At 39.7% G+C, this 22,871-nt stretch overlaps 1 long non-coding RNA gene across 1 annotated transcript in view; it reads left to right on the top strand.

The window, feature by feature from the left end:
* The window catches only part of LOC121064980, a 582,402-nt gene that overhangs the window by 335,210 nt on the left and 224,321 nt on the right, over positions 1-22,871 (top strand). Inside the window, exon 2 of the long non-coding RNA XR_005816851.1 lies at positions 13,341-13,347. This is a non-coding gene — a long non-coding RNA (uncharacterized LOC121064980). The remainder of the gene's footprint in view (positions 1-13,340; positions 13,348-22,871) is intronic.

The raw sequence follows: 22,871 nt of genomic DNA, 5'->3' as shown, positions 1-22,871 counted from the left end.
ACAAGCCATTAGCAAACGTGGTGAAGAGATGCATTCCTGCCATGATATCTTCTTTCTTCCTTCTGTACAGACCAGGAATGTGCTAAAGTCAAGAATATACTACAGTTGATGGAAGCCTGATCACATATTCCCTGTGGTATGTGTCTAGCACTCTGGAGATTTCAATTTTTAATGATTAACATAAGCCAAAAGAAACGGTTGTAGTGGTAATAAAGGAAAAAAAAAATCCAATTTTGTTTCTCAATCCTCTTCTCTTACTGACAGGTTTTTACTACTCCCTGTCTCTTTCTGTTCCAACTGTTGGCATCTCTGTAGAACTGCTTTGAATCATTTTTGGGCATAAACACAAGAAGCGGAAGAACCTCAGTGAAATGAACATGGTATAACAAAATAACATCCATTCGTGCAGTTAGCAAAAAGCTATGGTCTTATCAAATTTTCCAGAGGGGTTATGAGAAGGAAATTCTCAATAGAATCCCTTACTGATGCCACCTATGTGTCTTATGGGTGGCCTGTAGACCTCTCAGTGCCCTTTTACATGGGGATGATTGGGTTAGAGGATAATACAGGTTGGAAAGGACCTATGGAGATCATGTAGCCCAACTCAAACCAAGGTCAGCTAAGTGGTCAGAACTCATATTCTTTAGATATTTTTCAAGACATTTGGGTCTTGAAAGGAAATTCAATGCTTTACAATGTGCCTATATATCTGAGATTTCTGTGAGTTTATTGAATTAAAGGTTAAACAGTGAAGTTTTCTGCAAGAGCAGGCTTGAGAGAGTATCTCAGAAGACCTCTTCTAGGTTCAGTCCCTATGAGTGACAAAAAACAAAAAGGAGACATATAGTCTTGAAATTCTGAATCTTGAAAAAAAAAAAAAAAAAAAAGGAAGAAATCTGCTCTGCCCAAATGGCTATTGTCACCTGGGTCACTTGCATTTCCTTAATTTCCTTTCTTTATGACAGTGATAAAATAGACACCTGAATTACATGGAATGGATTTGACCCTGAAAAGGATACAAACCTGACAGGTTTGTTTCATAATTTACAATACCTCTCATGCAAACATGGGAGATAACATCTATTGTTTTTTTTCTGAAGACTACACTTTGGAGCTGAGGGACTCCTTAAATCAGAAGGCTTAGAAAATTCCCAAGCCTTTTGCTTTAAATATACCAAACAAATTAAATATGTTTGTGTATGGGAAAAATAAAGCAAAACACTTGCAGAGCCATAATTGTTTGAAAGAATCCCAGGGGTATAAAACCTGAAACTTGTATGTACTAGAAGAATCACTTTTTCTGCTCCCAGACATTTCTCTGAGTTGGGGTACCAGTTGAAGTATTTGTCTAGGTGTGATATCTCAGTCATTAGATAGATACATTTATCTCATACATGGATATAATTTTATACAAAGTGAATAAAGATAAATAAAAAGCTGACTACTTCTTTCTGGAAAAATATGTCCCTCCCCATTAAAGAATTTTTTTATACTTTACAGTTTTCTAAGGTAAAAGAAATTCTTCTAGCATTGGTGAGAATTGTAAGGCCCCAGGGCCCAGTTCAATGGAAGAGGGCTGTATTTGCTTTTTAAATAATAATAATAATAATAATAATAATAATCATTAAAAAAAAATGCTACTCCAAATGGAAAACAGAGATCAATGACAACAAGTTGAATGTTTTCTGAACATCTGCTGTTTGCTGCCTCCAAATTACTCAGTGCATGTTGAATTTGTAGATGTTGAATTCCCTTTTGGATGCAGATTTAGCCTCTGCTGCACAGACAGCTAAGCAAGGCAGAGCACTTAGACTTATACTTACTTGAGTAAACGCAAGACAATGAATGGTCATGTAAGAGAAACAGGACAAATTTCCATCACTTATTCAGGAAATAAAGGCAGTCTTATAAGGTGAGATACAGGAGCGCCAAGAGGTGGAGTATATATACATACATTACCATTTTAAGTTTGTTCTGTTTCCATCCATCTTTGGAGGCATTTGAAGTCCATAAACATAACTATTTTCATTCTCAAATGCCTCATGAGCCTGGAAGTTCTATCTCGGAGGAAGTGGAGAAGCATTTTCTTTTGTCCTGAGCAGTTTGCTGAGCAGTTCAATATCTGATTAACACACAAGCTTCACTGGGACTTGGAAATAAGGTATTTCTCCCTCCCATTTTTCTCCTTTGGGAGCTTCTTGCAGGAAGTGTTCTCAGAGCACAATCAGCACATCAAATAGGAGTGACGCAAAAAAAAAAAAAAATGCAGCAGGAAGAAATACCACACTGTTGTAAAATGGTCACATTTGTAAAATGGCCACAGAACTGCCTGGACCTTGGGGACTTGGTTTCAATTTGGTCATCAGGAAGGGAACCCTCTGGGCTATAACTCAGCAAATACTCCCAGGGACAGGGTACTCTGGGGCAATAAGCAATGAAAGTCAGCCACTTTACGGAAAAAAATAAATAAAATAAATAAATAGTTAGAGAAGGGAGAGAGAAGTTAGGGAAGGGAAAGAAGTAAAATTTCCCCTTCTCCCCTTTGTCTGAAAAGGGGAAAAAGTTGGAACTTCTCATCTATTCTGTAGTAGCAAAGAAAATTGGCCAAGACCCATTGTCTGGCTATAAAATCACAGTGTAAATCCACGAAGAGAGAATCCTCCCTCCGGAGCACAATGGCCTCATCTGCGTAGTCTACTGAGAGAAGTCACTGGTTTATGCTATTCCCCATGACACATCCAAGCATTATTCAAAAGAGTGTTAGATGTACCACTCAAAGATATTCCAGAGAGAGTGATAATGGTTAAACATCATGAATATATGCATGCTTGTGCTTGAGAGCATTCCTCAGCCTTGTGTAATTTACCCTCCATTGCCAGAAATGGCTGGCATTCAGAACATCTTCTTCCCCAAGCAAGAGAGAGCAAAGTTTGCTGTCCATCGGCACTTCTAGATCTCCACAAGGGGAAACTGAGCTTTCTGGAACATTTGTGTGGTAGGACTTCATTACTGGAGAAAGGGTGTGGGTATGGAGGCACCAGCATTAATTCCTACTCATAATTCTAGCTATGGCTCGGAAAGAGAACTGTGAGTCAGAAAGGAGGTTCCTCCTTAAAGTTTTTTCTTTTGTTTAGCTCTCTAGCTTTTCCAGCATTAACTCTCATTTGGCAGGGGGAAGTGCCTTCTCACAGATGTGCATTTTATAATAGGCATTTCAAAGATGCAAGAACTAAAGGAAAGCATTTCTGTCTTAAGTACACTCATCTCTCAAATGACCAGTCAGCATATGTAGACAGAATATTCCGTTACTGTAATTTAGTACACCACAGCACATAGAGTACTGAGAAGCAGAAGTCAATAAGAATATTTAATAAACAGGAACAGAACAGGAAGACTACACTGAATTATCACCAGCTTGTTATCCTTATGGGTCCTATTCTATCCAATTTACTCTCCTTAAAAACTAATTTTCCTTTATTTCAGTTAGGCACTCAACCTTCTCCACCATTCACAACAATTGCCTCTTCAGAAAATAGACAGGGGAAATATAGAAAAACATAGTCAGGCTGAGGAGGAATAATATAACTGAAGCAAAGACTGCAATTGCAGAAGTGGATGTAGAGCCACTCAGCTTTACATCAGGGCCTGCGGCTTAAATCTTTCCCGGGCTTGCAGCATGTTCTGTGTTGTGCACAATTTACTGAGGGGTCTGTAGCAAGGCAGAAGTACCTCCTCCCATTCCTCTTTCTTCCTTTTTATTTTTTCTGGTTATACTTGACATTTTCCCATGCAGTAGACTATTAGCCTTTACGTATATTGTTTTCATTACTAACGGCTGGGGAGGACCAGGAAAGGTAATCTCAAGAAAATGGAATCATAAATTATTCCTCACCCCACCCACAAAAAAAAAAAAAAAAAAAAGATTTGTGTCCATACTTTTATCTCAGTACCACAATGTCAGCCTTACTCAGTTTCTTGGCTATGTTTCCCCTTGGGAGTCAATGTTCATAACAAAGGAACTTGCTAGTAATTGCAGTGGGGATTTCCAACCTCAATGACAGCACAGAAGGTCAAAAAACAGACCTCAGGACCCATCTGTTAAGTCTGGGCTTGGGTTAGAAAAGCAGATAAAGGTATCATGAATTCAACAACTCTTCATCTCTTGAATGCCTGACTTGCTTCCCCTGTGGAATTGCTCACCTCGGCCTTTGGAGGGCTGGTCAGACATCTGCACTGCAAGAAAATGGCCTTGTAGGGTTGAAGCACCAGACACAAACATCAGAGCGACATTCCCTCCCTCACCTAATGACCCAGTCAGTAAGGCCATTTCTTCTGCTCTCTGGGGTGTTCAGTAGATTTAACCACTGACATGAGCTTACTATCCACAGCACCTTAAGTAAATACAGGAAAAAAATAAATAAATTTATCCAGAAAGTAAGTCAGCCACATGATTAAAGCTAGCTGCTTAAATATGTATAGATCTAACTCAGCCACACATTTGCACCCACATTAAGCAACTGTGTGGATAAATATGGATTTGTACTGACAAGTGTCACTGAATTTACTTGGATTTCTATAAAACTAGAGACTGAACACATGGTTTAATGTGTTTTCTTATTGATTGATACAGACTTAGCTCCCCCTCAGAGGTGACTCCTGGTCACCTTAAAGAGAAAAAAGAATCTGGTTATGAAACAGGAAGATCACGTGAGACTCCTGTGCACTGGGCAGACGCTGGTAAACCCTAGTCATGATACCCCAAGGAGTCCTCTAAGGAATGCCACCCCACTCACAGCACAGAGGTGTTTTTAAGCAGTACATGAATGTATTCATACAACAACGCCCCTACCCATGACAGGGTGGTTGGAGTAGATGATCTTTAAAGGTTCCTTCCAACCCAAACCATATTATGATTCTATGAACTGTACTGTTATTCTATGGAAACACAGACCTGCATTCCTAAGTGCCATCTAATTAGGAAATGTGGCCTTTAGTGTTCAATGTCTATGTTGTCTACCTAGCAAGTGAGTCAGTTTTGTATTTCAGATAAATACACAAAATGGGTCTGTATGGAGGTTGGTGTCTTTCCCCTAACTATCAATTTCCCCCTGGAGCAGGGATGAATCCCAGGGTTCGGGGGGGAAGAAAGCAGACAACTCTCCATTCTGCATTAGCTTACATTAATTAAAACCTCTTGACCAGAGAGTGGAGAACCAGCAACAAGGGTATTTATGCAAAGTGAGTTTGAGGATATTATATACCCTGGGCTAGCTGTGACCAAATGTTCTGCATCATGAAACTTCTTGTTGTACAGGAGGAGGAGATTCAGTTATTCAGATGTAGCTGATTTAAAAAAATAATAATAATAATAAAAATAAAAATCTCTCCTTCTGCCTGCAGTAGCTCAAGAATTAGGTCCATGGGCACAAGAGGAGAAGGCATATATCTCTAAAAGAGACAGATCCTAGGACAGTCCTGAGTTTCTAGATGTGCAGTCACTGTTCAAGGATAAATGTGAAATCCTGTGCTATATAGACAGAGCCTATCCATTTGCTTTCATGTGTGGGAAGAGATGAAGACTGAGATGAAAAATGCGTGTGATAAGAAAACCCCTACATTTCCCTGACTCACTTCAGCTCCCTGTGCTGTACTACTCTTGTACAGTAAATGTGTTTTCTTATTGGTTTTCTTCTCCCACACTTTCCCTTCTCTGTAACTTTTTTTTTTTTTCCTTTTTTTTATGGCACACAGCATTGTCCATTACTTCTCCCTGAGTTCTCACAGAGGTTTTTCTGACCTGTTGCCCTGAGATGAAAAGTGAGCTTGGTTATACCTCAGGACACTGCTAATGGAGAAGTGAGAGAACCCAGCTCACACCAAATTGTACTTTCACCCCAAGAATAAACTCGTTGCAGATATATTTTTTTTTCTTTCTCCAACTTCTGCCTTTTTATTAACTCTGGTCAAACACCCACCTATGTGCATGCCAAAGCCAAAGCACACATCTAACACAGAGGTGCACCTTCTCATATCCAAGATTATTTTGAACTGCAGTTTTGCTGTAAGTGAAACACTCACCTTTTGCAGTTCAAGACTTTGACATCAGTGAAGTCAGCTTCATAAAAACAGTCAGCATTATGGATCTGAAACACATCCCTACACTCTGATGATCAGCAGCAATATGAACATTTTTTCAATGGTTTGTTGTGGAAAGCTGCACTCTGATGCTCACATGGTATGGAGAGGCAACAGTATTTAAATAAACCTAGATGTAATAGCATGAGACAGTTATTGGTTAAATAACATCTGCTCTCAATACATAACTCTTATTATAGCTAATAGGAAATACACATGCACACAATTATGGGGAAGATACATCATGCAAGGACCAACAGGTTTCATCCGCCATTGTCAGAACCTATGCTTTCCCAGTTTATCTCTAATAAGGCAGACCTCTCCATGGAGAAAAAAGCAACCCAACTCTTCATGTTCCAGTGTTCTCACAAAATCACAGAATGGTTGAGGTTGGAAGAGTCCTCTGTTAAGAGGCTAATCCTGAAGCAACACTAGGTCTCGATTCACTGTCAGTCATATGAATGGAAAAAACAACCAATAGGCTTCAGAAGGATAGGATTTGGTGTGTATAAATATATATATATTTAATAAGCGATACAGAGATTGTCTTACAGGTAAGAGAAATACACTTCTAAAGGTCTGCCATTTTTGCCCTTGCTGAATGAAACTGGATGCACCTCCACAGTCCGAGGTGTCTGTTGCCACCTTACCACCTCACTTCTGCAGAAGAGTCACTAGGCTTATGTTCCAATATGTATAATACTGTATATGGGAGGTTTCTTTTTACATAAGTATCACATTGAGAAAGAGGAAAAACATGCAATTTTGAAAACCTCTTCACTCAGGCTGAGTGCAATGAAGTTGAACATCTCTGATAGTTGAGGTCCTTACTATTTCTATTCATTTATTTATGGTTAGTTCTTTAGAAGTTGGGTTTTGTTCTAGAGGAAAAATTTATTTTATTAGAGGAGAATATTACTATCACATTCCAGGCAACAAAGAAACACCTTGATCTGCCTGTGAAAAGGCAAGTCAAATAGTGCTCTGCATCTGAGAAGAATGACTAACTTTGCTTTGAAAGGCTGACCTAATTTAAGAGTGAAAAAAAGGGAGAGAAATATAGATCAGTGAATATCTAGAAACCTGTGCAATTGTTTATAGTGTGATAAAAGTGCCAAAATAATTACGTTGATTTTTTTTTTTCCAATCATAATTTTTTATGCTGTTTAGTAGTCAGAGAAAGGCTGTAGTTCTGTGGCCCAACTTACTCAGCTCTCAGACTTTGCTTTAAGCTACAGTGCAGGGAAACTCATTTCTGTTAAAAATCTATCATCGGAGAATAAGGATTTCATCATACTTAATTGATTTTGATATAAGCAGACTCTTTTTCTACCTCTCTTTCCTAATCCCGTAAGGCTTTATTAAAAACTTTTTCAGCATCAGCATAAGGTGTACTGCACTGAGGCTATAACAAACAAGAAACTTTATCTCCTAGACTCTCATTGTCTGCCTGTCTGAAAAGAATCAGAGTTTAGAGGTATCTGAAGAGCTTTCATGCTGAGTCCACAAGTTTTCTTGGTCAGTTCCCAACACAGTATTTGTTAAGCCAAAGAACTAAAGAAATATAGAGACACATGCACACACACTCACAGAGACAGATGCAAGAATGAGATAGACTTAAAGAACTGCTTGCAAACCATGGTTTGACTATGTACAAGTGGAAAAATAAGTGGCCTCCTGGCATAACAGACAGCCTAACAGTTTTATATTGGATGGGAGATGAGATTAGCTCTGCAAAAATACAGCTAGATGCACACAAAAGCTAGCCAACTTTGTACTGCTATATATTGATACAGACATATTTGCAAATTCACACACTTTATGAAGCCAGACACGGGATTATTATGACTTGCTTGCAACAGGAAATAATAAATGTCGGTATATATAGGTATATAAAGCATAAAGAAATATGATCTTTGGAAGGTTATGCTCTGGTTTCTTTATTATAATCCTATATTTTAGCAGTAATTAACTGTGGAAAAGCTTTAAGTCACATCCAGTCTCTGTCTGTCTCCAGTTCTTATCCACGTAAGGTTATCTTGCAAAATTATGAGCACCATTTGCAAAAGCATTAACAGAATAAGTGGCTTCAATCCCATTCTCAGAAGTGTTTTTGCCATACAGCCTTAATGGTATTAGAGCTAACACCTAACCTCAAGATGCCAGTCACTCTGAGCTCCATGGCCCCATGCTCCCTCTCTGATGCTCCATCCCATCAGTCTGAATACCGCCTGCCTCCCTCACACACAGTGCTTTGACACCTGGGTAATATTTGCAAGGCCCTTTGAGGACTGAGCACAAATGATTTTACAAGTACTAGTCAAAAAGCATGGCAAACTTTTTTCATTGTTCCTTAAAGAAAACAGTTTCATTAAAATCCACAGTTCTCACACTAAAAATACTATTTCTAATTTTACTCTTTTCCCACTGAGGAATTAGTTAAAAATCCAAATGAGAACATTTTAATTTATAAGAGAGTTCTTTCCCTCCCTTAGGACAAAGACTTTTTACTTTTAAGCATTTAACACATAAAAATGTTTCACTTCCATGTGCTGTCCCATAAGGAACACTATGGTTTTAAAAATGTGAGATGGCTGTGTCCTTTCGCTACTGTGCATTTGCCTCCACTGTGATAATTGTGGGGTTTTAGTCCCACTGCAGAAAACTTTTCTCAGAACTGGACAAATGGCAACCCCGGATATCAAAATAACCCATTCAGATTCAAACAAGGCATACTGATTTGTAAGGCATTTCCTATTGTACAGATCATGGCCTAAGGGTTGGAATCAAATGTCATTTTAATCTCACCTCTTCCTTCCCGAGAAGCAGTGTACCTTGATTTTCTCACATTCACCCAAAATAACTCAACATGAGACAAATTTAGAAGTGAAAATATATTTGGGCATTCACTTATTTATTTATTTTCTCCCAGAAAATAAAAGGATTATGCATTTATAAACATTTTTAAATTACTGTTTTCTCTTGTTTTGTGCCTATCAAGTGCTTTTACCCATTTACCCTTGACCAGGATAATAACGTAGAGAACAGAGGTGGCATCTAAAGAGGTCTTCCCAAACTGCCTTCTCAAACTCTCACACACCCACTGTTTTTGTCAGTTATCAGAGACACTGTTTTATCAAGAAGCAAAAGTCAGTACACAACAGTGTGCTAGGAGGAAAAAAAAAAAAAAAAAGAAAAGAAATTTTGTAGCCCAGACAAACCCTGGCAATTTAATTTAAATTAATTGCAATTAAATGGCTCCTCCACTCCAACAGAACTGTCTGTGCCATGCAGTAAAGACTCTCATAAAAAATATGTCCTCCCATGTTTTCTGTTGGATTTAGGTGTCCTGCTGCACTAAGCGGGCTGAAAGTTAAAGAAAAAAAAAATCTTGGAACAGTCTTTAGGTTTTCAAAATGCTGTCAGTGGGTGTGTGTGACAGTAGCATGACAAACTATTAGAGAGTGTCCAAAGAAGGGCAACAAAGATGGTGAAAGGCCTAGAGGAGCAGACATATGAGGAGCAGCTGAGGTCCCTTGGTTTGTTCAGCCCAGAGCAGAGCAGGCTGAGGGGAGGCCTCATGGTGGCCTGCAGCTCCCTCACGAGGGGAGCAGAGGGGCAGGCGCTGAGCTCTGCTCTCTGGGGACAGCGACAGGACCTGAGGGAACGGCATGGAGCTGGGACAGGGGAGGGTCAGGCTGGGTTTTAGGGAAAGGTTCTGCACCCAGAGGTGGTCAGACACTGGGACAGGCTCCCCAGGGACATGGTCACAGCACCGAGCCTGCCGGAGTTCAAGAAGCGTTTGGACAATGCTCTCAGATATAGGGCCTGGTTTTTGGGTGGTCCTGTGTGAAGCTAGCAGTTGGACTCGATGATCCTTATGGGTTCCTTCCAACTCAGGATATTCTATGATTCTGTGATTCTGTGATTCTATGTCCCACATTGTCCCCACCAGAACAATGTAGAATCACAGAATCACAGAATGGTTGAGGTTGGAAGGGACCTCTGGAGGTCACCTGGTCCAGCCCGGTGCTGGGACACCCAGAGTAAGTTGCCCAGGCCCACATCAAGGAGGCTTTTAAAGATCTCCAGGGAAGGAGATTTCACAACCTCTCTGTGCTCTGTCACCCATACGGTAAAGAACTGTTCCCTGATGTTTAGATGGAACCTCCTGTTTCACTTTGTGCCAATTGCCTCTTGTCACTTGTCACCACTGAAAGAGCATGGCTCCATCCCCTCTGCACCCTCCCTGGAGGTATTTATAGACATCAAAAAGATTTCCAAGTCTTCTTTTGTCCAGGCTGAACAGTCCCAGCTCTCTCAGCCTTTCTTACCAGGAGAGGTGCTCCATGCCCGTAGACATCTTGGTGGCCCTACATTGGACCCTCTCCAGTATGTGCACGTCTCCCTTGTTCTGTGGAGCCCAGAACTGAACGCAGTTCTCCACTTATGGCCTCACCAGTGCTGGATAGTGTAGAAGGATCACCTCACTCAACCTGTTGGTGAAAAGAAGATTGTGCTTTCATTGCTGTGCACCCTCATTCAATCTTTCTGGAAACTCAAGGGTGAGATCCCGGTTTCAGAAAAGTCAGTTTGAGCTTTGTGGTTGAATGCTATAGGGACAGACTTCTGAAAATTCCAAGTCCATGTTGCATCAATTTTTCCCATTCCCCACACAATGCTGTAGGGCAGTGGTAAGGAAGATCCCAACACTGCAGCAAGGGGCAGGTGGTCACCATAGCTGAGACACCACAACTCACTGCCATGTCAGCTGAGCTGCGGTAATTCAATGGTGGCAAACATTTCCCTGCTGACTCCTTAGCTCTTAGCTGCTTCGCAAAACCCTAAGTTTTCTGATTAATGAATTTTCAGGTAACTTTTCTCTGTGAGTGAGAAAAGGCATATGAGCTCCTTCAAAAGAGTGCACTTTTTAATTACTACTCTGTTATTGCTGCTAGCTCACCATTTTGTTAAAACAGTTATTGCAAGCTCTGCTTTCCCCCTTTATGCATATTATAAATGAGAGTAAATCTAGCAAATCCAATCTGGCTAGCGCTTGCAGCTGAGAGAATTTGGTCTGTTTTATTGCTCTTCTTTTTTTATTATTTTTTATTTTCCTCTTAATTTTTAATTAGAATGTAAAAAATGAAACCAGTTTTTTATTAAATCCTTATTTATGAAAACTGCTCCAGACCATGCACATAAAAGCATTGGATGATTGTTCACTTTACCTTGGTTATAAATATTGGATTAAATTAAATATGACACAGAGAACAGTGAGAAATTTTAAAAACTGATTTCTGAAAAAGGCAAGATAGGCAATAGAAATGATAAAGGAAGCATGCGTACAGGTATATGTGTGTGTGCATATATAAACAAAACCCAAACTGTATCACAGAAAATAAAAAACTGAACGCTGAAAGAACAAAGCCTAAAACTAATGTAATGCTCAGAATTTATTTTCCTATACTCTTCCATCATAAAACCTCAAAGCACAACACAGCTAAAGAATCAATAGATACAACACATAGCACATATTCCAAAAGAGAAATATATGAAATAAAAGTCCTGTGCAGCTTATCTTTAGGTTTAGAGAGACATTCTCCTATGTGGAAACTTTGAAAATCCTTCCCAAGGACAATAAAGCAGGTAGAGGTATATACACTAGCTGTTCCATGCATATTTCTGGCAGCTGTTTAAAAATCATCTGTCTTCCAAGGCTGTCAAATCTTTGGGGATTTTTGCAGTCAGCTTTTCATTTATGATTCTGCTAGTGAATAGTTTGCCTTGTACTGAAAATTAAATAATAATCACACACACACAAAAAAAAAGCCCCAAGATGTAAACAGTAGAAAGGAACCATACTTGTAAGACCTTTGTTGATTCTCACTTTTTTTTTCCATAATGAATGCCTATATGAGGCCTCCCTTTCCACTCAACACTGCTGACCAAAGCTGAAAGCAAGTCATTCAAGCAATTTACAACAATAAATGCTTAATGGGCCGGTTTCTTCTTGACCCAGATATTAATTCTATAATTTTGCTGCCTCAAATGTCAGGAAAAAAAAAATTATTCTCTTTTTCCAGTAATTAAATGTTAACTGCATACTCTGCTGACAAAAGGTATTCAACATGACAGGACAAAGGTTTAAGAAATAAGTGACAAAAGGCATATGAAGCCTTCCAGAAAATTAATTTGAATGCCTGCTTGGAAGGAAAATAGGAATTGTTTCTGGATGCCCCTTAGAAGCACAGAGACTGAGGTATTAATCAACATAGGTAAGACGTAGAAAGATATAAAACTCGATGCAAAACAGGCATTCAGACAGCTCAAGTTTACCAGGTTATGGTAGACTTTAATGGATGAGTTTTGTTACTCACAGAAAGACCCCAGAAGTAACACATCAGTGTCAAGCAGCTTCTTAAGGAAACATCATCCACCAATTTTCAGTGTGTAGAAAGAGCTGCTTCTCCAGACTAGACTAATTCTGCCATAAAATGCATATATATAGGGAAAGTCAAAGCTTCAGGGCTGAATTTTGCCGGTAGTCTTCCTCAGATTTTAGTTCTTTCCTTTGTAAAACATAACGAGTGTTTCCTATCTCATAGAGAGATGGCAATGCTGTGAGGTGCTTGGATACTACATGTTGGAGGTCATACAACAAAGTGGCTAGATCAGCTCATTTGTGTCCCTGAGGGTGGCCCTCACAAGATCAGCACTTGCCATGGACTGTCACCCAGGGAGACTTGCACTCGTTCTCAGTTCTCTCATTAGACCTTGGTAATGCTGGAAAAGGAATATTTTTTTCTGTAAGCATATTCATGGATATCCATATATGTAGGCTGCCTTTGCTATAGTGTCCCTATATCCATGAACACCTCATCGCAGAATATACCTGTACTTAAACATCTGTAAATCATTAAATACCAGCAAATTCCTTATTTTCAAATACACAGCAAAGCTGCTTGCAAATCATGGTCTCAATTCTCCTTTTACTTGTACTGGTTTCTCCACCCATAGGATATACTCCTTCTTTACTACAGTGAGAAGAAAATGAAGACTTCATTTTCAGATCAGATCCTCTGGGTGAGATGCCTACACACAGAAGCTCTTCTCCCGAGGATTCATATTGCCTGTGGTCATATCAAACAAGTGAGGTACCAGTAAAACAGAAAGAGGAACAGCTATAGCTGTTAACTACCAAGGCAACCAGTATGGTTTTACCTACCATGAAGAGGAGAGAAAATCCCTGAGAGTTGTTAACCAGTGATGTCATGGTGATGTCACTGCTGCACAAACCACTCCTTGTGCCTAGCATGTATTTCAGAAAAATACTGGGGGAGGAAAAAGAAGTAGTGTCTACTCCCATGGTTGCAGCAGCTGATCTGGGAGAACAGCCTGAGTGCTGACTCCTGCTCTCCTCAATGTCCTTTCTGCAGAAGGAGCGTTCAGAAAAAGCGACCTTCTGTGGGTCCTGCCCAGGAGATTGCTTTGCCCTGGTCAGCAAGGTCTTCTGAACCCAGGGGACAAATTCCCATGGACAGACAGGACCCTGGTGGGCAGTTTGTATGTCTTGTCATGAAAGGAGTTGTTACCTCATTGCTCTGCTGAGAACCAGCCAGGATGAATTCAGCGATAGCACGGTGAGCATTGCATTGGATGACATATGATGGTTTTATCCCCATATGACAATAGTTGAAGTGTAAGTTGTATAAGAGCAATTTCAATAAACTGGAAAAAAAAAAGTCAGTTCTTTCCAGATTATATAGATGCAACTCCAGGTGTTTCTCAGCAGTGTGAAGCTGCACTGATAATAAATAGTTTGTATAAAAAAAAAAAAAAAAAAAAAAAAAAAAAAAATGAAGCAAGCAAGCTAGCTAACTTTGAAACATCAAGACATTTTTTGCAGAAAGCAAAGCATGAAGTGTGTTGTTCACTGATATGTGTGTGTGTATATATATATATATATATGAAACTTGAAAAAAATCCACGGAGTTTTTTTCTTTGCTGCTCCTACAAAACATCAGCTATTGCAGAATGTCACTCTGTTGAAAATATGAGCATACGTATGAAATTGATTTAATGCCAGCTAAAGGGACATTAATCTAGCTGCAAATTTTCACTGCAGGGACATGGTGCAGTAAATTTCTGCTAGTCTAGCACCAGACTTGATATTGCATGATATATGACACTTTCATTTGGAAAAGAAAAGAAAACTTTTCTTCAAAACCTTAATTGACTCTCATATATTTCTGGTTACAAATTGTACTGATAATAAAGGCAATAAGTATAGAAAGTAAGCCCATATTTTTCAAACACTTTAAAAGATATACAATTAAGCTACCAGTTCACTGTATTCTCTTCATTCTCTTTATAATATCTGGGAGTTAACGATCTTTATTCACATTGTTTTACTACATGGGTTCTTTCAGTTAATAATATGCAAAGCAGGAAAAAGAAAAAAAATAATAATGTCTGTTCTCTGGAGAAATCCTTAAAAGCGAAGTCAACAATCAGAGTGCCTCATCAGGATGTTCTGTAGTGATTCCAGGTAAGGAAAGGTCCTGGGACTGCATTAACATTCCTTAGCAATAGCCCAGTCTGGAGTGATTTTCTATTTACTATGCTTACCTGAAATTATTCAGTCAAGAGTGTGACTTCATATACAGGGATAGGCATTTTATATAAAACAGTTCACCAAAAATATAGATGTCAGTGCCACCTCCATTGCACTCCACAGAGGTCAGAGCTTTGGATCAGCGGATGGGGACACAATGCTGCTCTTCCATGGCACACCACCAGGCAGGTCTCGCTGCCAGAAGGAGGTAGCTTGCAGCAGAGATGGTTAAAAGTAGCTCTGAGACCCTCTGCTAGCTCCACTCTGCTGGTTAGTACATAGTTGATTTGGTTGCTCACTTTGAGGGTGAGACATCAAGGGTAAAAGCCTTTTTTCTGCTTAATTCAGACCAAGGATCATTGATCTAAATTCGAATATTATCTTATGTCATTAGGCAGTCTGAATGGAAGCATGACCCTATTTTCTTTGTCAGAGTATTTTTCTTACTGCAAGAAAAAGTTGTTCTTCAGTGCATCATATTCCTTTTAAATAAAGATAGGAAAAAAGAAGCATCTGCAGAAGCAGCCATTCGTGCTAGAAGGTACTTAACGTTTTTAGACATAGTACTGACCTTTTGGTCTGAGATTGCTTTAGATTCTTGTGCCAGTGTAGCTAATGTCCCTTATACACACTAACTTTCCAATTTCTATCAGCACTTCAGCTATTCCAGCATGAACTTTCCTTCTGCCTTTCTCTGCATTACGTGTAGATGTACACACACACCAGATACCCAAACATACAGATGAGCTGTTTACAGCCAGCTGGGCTTGCAACAAGACATGCTTTATTCATCCAAAGTAGCAGCACAAAAGAGTACGAGAGCTCCTGCAGCCTCACTCCCTGTTTTATGCAGCTCTTAATCAGATCTTCAGCTGGTGCAGCCTGAGGACAGGTCCTTCTTCCTTTTAACAATTTGCTGAGTCCCATGTGGGAAGGCTTTTTTCTATGCTTTTTTATGAATTTCTGGTAACAAGTCACTCTTGGGATTTGACAGGCTGTAATGTTGAGTGATTGGGTTGGCTCCAAAGATATCTTGAAGATGATAGAGGTAGGAGATTGTTGTGAAGAACCCCCTATCCAATGACCATTTTCCAAGCCTGACATGCCTTCTACAATCCTGACATGCTGTATAACTGGATTTTGCCAGTATGGGGTGTTTCAATATTTCCAGTGGCAGCCATAAAAAGCCTGATGTCTCTGTGCAGGAAGGAGACATGGTCATACCAACCATACTGAAAAAGCAGGAGCCATGGAGTGGTGTAACAGACACTATTGCAAACTGTAAGTGATCCCCTTTGCATTTGTTAATAAAAGCAGACCCATCTGCAGTCTTCGTCCAGCCGTTCCAAAGTGATCTGTCCCATGGATTAGCTAAGGTCCTGCATATGCCACCTCACGCACAAGTGAGGGATGTTATATATAGTTGGGCCCTGAGGTCTTTTTAGGACTCTGCTGGGAGCAGTCCATTCTGAAATCTAAACTACTCCAACTATCATGCAAGGAGCAGAAGTATATTTCAGCAAGAACTGAAAAAGAAAAGCTCAGAGGCAGCATAAATAGAAATTAATTGGCCTTCAATCTCATCTTATAAAATTATCCACACAGATTAAATCAAAAAGTTTGGATAAGAATAAACGATGGCAGAAGGAAAAGAAGATTGTTTAACGTGGTGCAGTGTTTTTCCATAATCTGTATTTTGTACATCAAAATAGCAGAATCTGCTTTCACAACCCACAAAATGTGACCTTCTGGCAGAGGATATACCTGACAAATTTCATTCTAAGGCCAGAGATTCAAAAGGTAATAAGTGGCTACCATAAATAGTGAACAAAGAGGCAACCTCACCTTCTGGCAATAAGGGAGGCACGACACTACTTGGAAAGTGTGCACTGCTTTATCTCTACTACCTCACCCAGTACACCTCTAAAGGTTTATGGTGCTACCTATTTCAGAGATCCCTGCAAAAACTCTCTAGCCAACTAGTCTGTCATAAGAAAACTTTATTCTACCTCTTGCATTTATGGATTATTTCTGCAATTATGGATTAGATGCAGATGAAAAAACTGGAATTCAGTTCCATTTCAAACAATATATATTTGAAGACTGAAAAACTAAATTCTAATTCACATTTCACATTTTGAAATGTAAAATGTCAAATAATCTCACTTTGATGTTTTTGGAAGAAGTTTTCTATGACATTATTTCTTCATTGGTATGGGGTATTTGGAGTTCTCTAAAAGTCTTTTATGCTTTGAAAATTAAAGATTTGTATGTTTGCTTAAGCTTGGTGTGGTTTTGTTTCCTTTTGTTGTCCATATAACATATGTTTGTTAATGGATTCCACTAACTGGTTATTAGCTTAAGCTATTAACTTAATTTTAGCCAAGGCTTTTTTTTTCTTTTTAACTTTGTATAAAAGCATAAAATATGTTCACCGCAAGAGTTTCTATAACATCATCACTGGACTAAGAATTCCACCTGGTGAACACAGCCATATTATAACAGAAGTTGGAAAGGACCTCTTGGAGGCCATCTGGTCCAACAGCTTGCTTTAAAAAATGGCCAGCTAAGGTCAGGTTGCACAACACTTTATTCAGATGATTTTTTAATTCATAGAATCATAGAATGCTTTGGGTTGGAAGGGACCTTAAAGATCATCTAGTTCCAACCCCCCTGCCATGGGCAGAGGCATCTCACACTAGATGCCCTCAGGGATCCTCTCAGATCCCCCTCAGATCCTCCTCACTTCAGGACCCACAGATGTATCTCGTCAGGTCCCATGGACTTGTGCACCTTCAGGTTCTTTATCTGGTCTCATACCTGATCTTCTTCTACAAGTTCATCATTCTGCATTCCCTACAGTTTTTTCAATGTCTTTCACGTACTAGGAGGGTCCTGCAGTGGACAGAGCATTGTGGATGTGTTCTCATAAGAAAATCCAGGCCAAGTCCATCTGCAAATTAATCATTTTCAATTTGCTTTTCACATAGCAGCAAGCAAAGGTATTCGGTACCTTCCAGGCTCAGTTTTTACCCTGACTGATCAGGAGTTGTGTGTGCATTTGTTATGACAAGTGACCCTCAGATTCCTGGCAGCCTGAGTTGCCAGTTTTCCAGTGTTGTAGTTTTCTAAATTTTAGGACTATCAGGCTGTCAACACCATCGGCTGTTGACCTAACAGAATTGTCAGCAGATGTCCCCACTGAATCCCTCCCAGTAGTTGTGACTTTCTATCACATTTTTCTTTGGCTTCAGAATGCTTAACTGAACTGCAGCAAACTTCCCCAAAGAACAAGGGTAACAATGACAGCAACAACAGCAGCAGAAGGAAAAAAAGACTCATGCAATCAGTCAGGGAGGAAATTAGGACACTGATGTTGGGAATAGAGGGTAGGGAGGGATGTTACAACTGACAGGAAAGTAGATGGAGTTTGAAAAGATTTTTTTTAGATGTTTATGAAGAGGACAGCAAAAATATCCCACCTGAGACTATCTATGTGCTCACCTTCTGAGATGGCTTCACCATCAGCACAAAACAGACAATGCTTTTTGAAAACTAAGACAACATGTACACAAGAAACCCATAGTTACTCAGTCAGGCAGGATCAGGCTAAAGGGAAAAAAGACAAATATTTCTCAGCCTATCCAAAAGAATTAAAGAGAGCTAAATGAAGTTCCTGCAATTTAGATGTAAGTCAACACAACACAGGTACTTTTTAGTACCTGTACTGGATAAAACTGATGTAGACTGAATAAAACTGATGTAGAACTGCACAATGCATATGCAGATAAATGGATTGGGAATTGATAAGCCAAATTTTACTTTCTGTTTGAGACACATTTGTACCCTACTTGTAACACAAGCGAAAGTATGAGAATTTCTGATCATGTGATTTGGGGATTGTTTTAGCTTTTTCTTTCCATGTTTTAGTAGTTTGGACCCTACCTGAGCAATGAAAGAAAAATTTTCTGATGCTGTTTTTTCATACCAAGATTTGATCTCCCTCTAACAGTATGCTATTGCTATGCATAAAGCTGGCAAGCCTTATGGTCATCTGGAAGCAGGAGACCAGAATTATTTTTCTTTATTCTACTGGTGACTTGGGTTTGGATATTGAATAAGTTACTGTATCCTTCTGAGCATGCTCTTCAGTTTTCTGATTTGCTGTGTGAGTAATGGATATCTGCTAGATCCAAGGATTTACATCAGGTCTTGCTTTGATCTGATACCTCTAGATACTATAAAATAGCTGAAATAGAATCTACAGTTGTAAGACTTGCACTGCCCTGGTTTTCTTACTTACTGCAGCAGTTCTCATGATGGGGGTGTTTCAGCTACACACAAGCACTGAAATTCCCATCTTCTCCCAGTATACCTTCATCTTCCACCAGGGTCTTTCCCTGGCAGTTAAGGTAAAAATTCTCCACTATCCTAGCTTTTCATGTCTGTTTATACAAAGTGCCTTGTGAGTGCTCAGTGGGTATCTTGGCATTTTAGCAGGGAAGATACAATTTGAATCATCTGACTCCCATTTTTCCTTCTACTCCAACCCTGTCTCCTTAGCTACATCCAGAACAATGAAATAGAACAAGAAATGAGGTGTCAGCACTGCCTGTAACTCTATATACCTTTATTTATCTGCACACTTTCTGTCAGTTTTGCAGACCATGGTCAGAGTGGTCCAGGGAACAGCATAAGCCAAGAACCATTCTCAGGGGCAGTTTGAATGCAGATGTGTTTTGGAAAAGGGAATTTAGCCACATACAGGTAATCTGCAATGTGCAACCTGTTCCCAAGGCCAGTTTGCTGGTAGACACAAAATCTTCCAGGTTTCACCTGGCTTGCAAATTTGAAATGCATCACTAAAGCATCTGTAATATGTACCATTCTAGAAATGCGGCTGCCTAGTTTTGACAGCCACAGAAGTTTACTATGAAGGAAGGGAAAGGCTTCTCAGCATTCATGTCTGGGAGACAAAACCTTCCTCAAAAAGGACTTGTAATTCCTAATAGCAGGAGAGGTGAATGGCCACTACACTTGCCTTAGAAATTTTGCTCTCATATCCTCTAGGCATATCTGAAAAACATCCTTGATCTTTCTATGAGATCTTTCCAGTGATAAAATGGAGAGTACCACAGAAAGAATGTAAAATCTTGAAAGCAAGTACACAAAAGCAAAATGTAATTATTATACAGTATTCAAAAATTTCTTTAAATTCTTGGCTCTATAATAAGAAAATGTGGTGGGAGGGAGGAGCAGCACATGACAGTAAATAAAAGATCTGCACTTTACATCAGTGCTTCTCTATTGAGTTTGGCTGATCTATTTACAGAAGCATGAGAGAAGATCCTGGCCCAGAGATTCCATCAACAAAAACCAACCCTTTTAACTAGGCAGAAACTGTCAGTCTGTTTCTCACTAGCTCTCCTTTTTTTTTTTTTTTCCTTAATAAAACTTCAGAAAATAAAATCACGATAAATACAGATAACACAGTAAAAAGTACTCCCCCATTCCAGACAATTACATTTGCAAAGCCATTTTGGATTCCCACTTCTCTTTACAATGGTACACTGCATGGCTGGTTTGTGTCAAATCTGTAGTACAAACTATCAAACAAGCCCATAAATCCAAATTACATATTAAAATCTGATTCCAGTCCAGGAACTTAAAACAGAGTAAAGGAAAATACTCTTTTTTTCTTTCTCTTCACGTATCTTAAAGTCTTTATTGACATGCATTTTTTTTTCTCCAGTGATTTTACTGACAACCAATTTTGAAAGGTTCTCTTTTTTACCAGTTTTCAAATTTTCATGAGAGTTGGCAAGCCATTGTTGACATACTTACAGGATTTGATATGACCAACACTAATTAAAAGTAAAATTTATTTTAGTAGCAATAGCTCTCTTCAGTTCAGAGAGATATACAGACCTGCTAAATTGTACCTACCTTGTATATGAGCAGAATAAGATGCCACATCAGCCACTGAAATCTTGTCTTGTTTTTCCTTGGGTAAAGGTCCCCAAAGGAGCAACTATCCTTTTCTCTCTTTTATATGTATTTATTTATATATTTTCTTAGTGCTACCATGCGAATACAGGCATGCCAGCATGGCTGAAAACAATGTCACTGAGGCTTCATGGGAAGTTTTGGGGAGTTGCATAATGGCAGGGTCTCAGGGCAATCAAAGTAGGAGCATCTGAAAGTGCCTTTCAGCTTCTGGTCTGCAAGGCCTGACACTCTCATGGGAAACAAGAACTGGAAAGTTCTCCTAGTAGGAAGAAGCCACATACTCCACCTGAGAGGCAGAATCACCCTGTGCAGGCCCTTTTTCCATTGCTATGCTTAATTTCAGAAAGGAAAATACATTCTGGCACTCTCCGATGGAAAGGTTGCCCATTCCCCACATAGCCACATTTAATAATGGGAAACTGCTGTTTAACAGAGATGATGCCATCTGCCAAAAGTCAAAAGGAAAGTCTGTGGCTGAACTGAGAACCAGAAAAAGGGCTTTCAAGACATGGAGTCCTTGTATTTATTTCCTTCAAGAACCACAGGCAAAGCATGAAATCTCCAAGAACAGACAAAATGCTGGGCTCTATACAATCCTTTGTTATACCAAGTCTTCTCCTTTAAAACTGCTGTGGCAGAGAGGATTTCTGTGAAGAAGGGAGACTTCCAAAGAAGGATAAAAGGTATCCCTGGATACAGACCTTCTGGACGATGCTACGCCACAGGATCAATCCCCAAGTACTGGATAAATTTTTGAACAATCTCCCAGCTACAAAGCTCTACTCTATCAGATTCCAGAGTAGTTTCAGCTTTAGAAGAACACAAAGATGACCCTTGATAAGATTTGAAGAGCACAAAACTTACTTCCAGGAGTCTCTGCAGGAGTCTCAGCAGAAAGAGTGGAAAGACCAGAGAAAATTTTCAGAAATATGCAACATAGTAAAACTGTATTCCATATCTCTTGTCTGATCCAGTGCTGCAAATTTCTCATGCTGTGTAGCAGACTTTGTACAGTCAGACCATGGGATGATGTGTATTCTTAGGAGTAGCACTTAGGAACATTTTATCAGGCTTCTTTGCACTCTGACTTTGCAGTTGTGTACAGCCCATGATGCCAGCAAACAGCAGATAAACATCCTTAAATCAGATTTAAAAAATATATATCTAAAACAAAATCAGAGTTTTGGTTCTTCCCTTATGTTAACTCTTAGTGATAGAAAGACCTAATTCTTTTACTTTACTCCACTAGATCCATCTACAGAATCACAGAACCACTGAGTGGTTGAGGTGGGAAGGGACCTCTGGAGGTCACCTGGTCCAATCCCCTCAAGGGACACCTACAGCAGGGTGCCCAGGACCATGTCCAGGAGGCTTTTGAAGGTGTCCAAGGAGGGAGACTCCACAGCCTCTCTGGGCAACCTGTACCATTGCTTCATCACCCACACACTAAAGAAGTGCTTCCTGATGTTCAGGTGGATCCTCTTGTGTTTCACTTTGTGCTCATTGCCTCTTCTCGTGGCACTGGGCACCACTGAAAAGAGCCTGTCTCCATCCTCTGCATTTTCTCTTCATGTGTTTATATACATCAGTAAGATCCCCCCGAGCCTTCTCTTCTCTAGGCTGAACAGTCCCAGCTCTCTCAGCCTTGCCTCATAGGAAATGTTCCAGTCCTTTCACCATCTTGGTAGCCCTCCATTTGACTCTCTCCACTATGTCTATATCTCTCTTATACTGGGGAGTCCAGAACTGGACACTACTCCAGGTGTGGCCTCACCACTGCTGGATAGGAGGATGTGATGGTTTTTCAGTGGGACATAAAAACTGTCCTGAGTGTTGAACTCCTTGAAGGTGTGAAAATCCAGCCAGCCTCAGGGTATTTAGTTGGTGCAGTCAAACAAGAAAACAATGCCTGTCTTTCACACTTGGCTAGTCCTATCTCTTTAAAGCCCTTTTCACTGCCCACTCTTTGCATGGTCAGCAATTTCCTGTGCCAGTAATCTCTTTAATATCCCTCCTTTCATTGCCATGCTAGGGTAATCCCCAGTGAGCTAAAAAACCTAATTTCTATGACTTTATGACATACCCATTAGGAGGAGGTCAGGAGAAGGGG

Source organism: Cygnus olor, chromosome 2 (genome assembly GCF_009769625.2).
Source record: "Cygnus olor isolate bCygOlo1 chromosome 2, bCygOlo1.pri.v2, whole genome shotgun sequence".
NCBI classification, from domain to species: Eukaryota; Metazoa; Chordata; class Aves; order Anseriformes; family Anatidae; genus Cygnus; species Cygnus olor.
The sequence above is the reverse complement of the archived record's forward strand: the minus strand, read 5'-3'. Positions and strand labels throughout refer to the sequence as shown.